Raw genomic sequence first — 2,423 nt, 5'->3', positions numbered from 1 at the left:
TCCCGAGATAATCGTCTCCATGCTCCAAATCCATTTTAAAGCCATTTTTAAGGCATTTCGCGCATACATGAAATGAACACATTTTTCTCCAAAACTATAACAGATGCAAGCTTGTCCTGTTTGGTGGAGATGATATTTAATAAAATAAGTAGAAATCCACTAAAAGTTTTGTTTGGTTATCTTGCAATCCCGAGATAATCGTCTCCATGCTCCAAATCCATTTTAAAGCCATTTTTAAGGCATTTCGCGCATACATGAAATGAACACATTTTTCTCCAAAACTATAACAGATGCAAGCTTGTCCTGTTTGGTGGAGATGATATTTAATAAAATAAGTAGAAATCCACTAAAAGTTTTGTTTGGTTATCTTGCAATCCCGAGATAATCGTCTCCATGCTCCAAATCCATTTTAAAGCCATTTTTAAGGCATTTCGCGCATACATGAAATGAACACATTTTTCTCCAAAACTATAACAGATGCAAGCTTGTCCTGTTTGGTGGAGATGATATTTAATAAAATAAGTAGAAATCCACTAAAAGTTTTGTTTGGTTATCTTGCAATCCCGAGATAATCGTCTCCATGCTCCAAATCCATTTTAAAGCCATTTTTAAGGCATTTCGCGCATACATGAAATGAACACATTTTTCTCCAAAACTATAACAGATGCAAGCTTGTCCTGTTTGGTGGAGATGATATTTAATAAAATAAGTAGAAATCCACTAAAAGTTTTGTTTGGTTATCTTGCAATCCCGAGATAATCGTCTCCATGCTCCAAATCCATTTTAAAGCCATTTTTAAGGAAGGCATTTCGCGCATACATGAAATGAACACATTTTTCTCCAAACTATAACAGATGCAAGCTTGTCCTGTTTGGTGGAGATGATATTAATAAAATAAGTAGAAATCCACTAAAAGTTTTGTTTGGTTATCTTGCAATCCCGAGATAATCGTCTCCATGCTCCAAATCCATTTAAGCCATTTTTAAGGCATTTCGCGCATACATGAAATGAACACATTTTTCTCCAAAACTATAACACATGCAAGCTTGTCCTGTTTGGTGGAGATGATATTTAATAAAATAAGTAGAAATCCACTAAAAGTTTTGTTTGGTTATCTTGCAATCCGAGATAATCGTCTCCATGCTCCAAATCCATTTTAAAGCCATTTTTAAGCATTTCGCGCATACATGAAATGAACACATTTTTCTCCAAAACTATAACAGATGCAAGCTTGTCCTGTTTGGTGGAGATGATATTTAATAAAATAAGTAGAAATCCACTAAAAGTTTTGTTTGGTTATCTTGCAATCCCGAGATAATCGTCTCCATGCTCCAAATCCATTTTAAAGCCATTTTTAAGGCATTTCGCGCATACATGAAATGAACACATTTTTCTCCAAAACTATAACAGATGCAAGCTTGTCCTGTTTGGTGGAGATGATATTTAATAAAATAAGTAGAAATCCACTAAAAGTTTTGTTTGGTTATCTTGCAATCCCGAGATAATCGTCTCCATGCTCCAAATCCATTTTAAAGCCATTTTTAAGGCATTTCGCGCATACATGAAATGAACACATTTTTCTCCAAAACTATAACAGATGCAAGCTTGTCCTGTTTGGTGGAGATGATATTTAATAAAATAAGTAGAAATCCACTAAAAGTTTTGTTTGGTTATCTTGCAATCCCGAGATAATCGTCTCCATGCTCCAAATCCATTTTAAAGCCATTTTTAAGGCATTTCGCGCATACATGAAATGAACACATTTTTTCTCCAAAACTATAACAGATGCAAGCTTGTCCTGTTTGGTGGAGATGATATTTAATAAAATAAGTAGAAATCCACTAAAAGTTTTGTTTGGTTATCTTGCAATCCCGAGATAATCGTCTCCATGCTCCAAATCCATTTTAAAGCCATTTTTAAGGCATTTCGCGCATACATGAAATGAACACATTTTTCTCCAAAACTATAACAGATGCAAGCTTGTCCTGTTTGGTGGAGATGATATTTAATAAAATAAGTAGAAATCCACTAAAAGTTTTGTTTGGTTATCTTGCAATCCCGAGATAATCGTCTCCATGCTCCAAATCCATTTTAAAGCCATTTTTAAGGCATTTCGCGCATACATGAAATGAACACATTTTTCTCCAAAACTATAACAGATGCAAGCTTGTCCTGTTTGGTGGAGATGATATTTAATAAAATAAGTAGAAATCCACTAAAAGTTTTGTTTGGTTATCTTGCAATCCCGAGATAATCGTCTCCATGCTCCAAATCCATTTTAAAGCCATTTTTAAGGCATTTCGCGCATACATGAAATGAACACATTTTTCTCCAAAACTATAACAGATGCAAGCTTGTCCTGTTTGGTGGAGATGATATTTAATAAAATAAGTAGAAATCCACTAAAAGTTTTGTTTGGTTAT

The sequence above is a fragment of the Anomaloglossus baeobatrachus genome, unplaced genomic scaffold (genome assembly GCF_048569485.1).
Source record: "Anomaloglossus baeobatrachus isolate aAnoBae1 unplaced genomic scaffold, aAnoBae1.hap1 Scaffold_2773, whole genome shotgun sequence".
Lineage (NCBI taxonomy): Eukaryota > Metazoa > Chordata > Amphibia > Anura > Aromobatidae > Anomaloglossus > Anomaloglossus baeobatrachus.
This window is presented reverse-complemented; position numbering follows the sequence as displayed.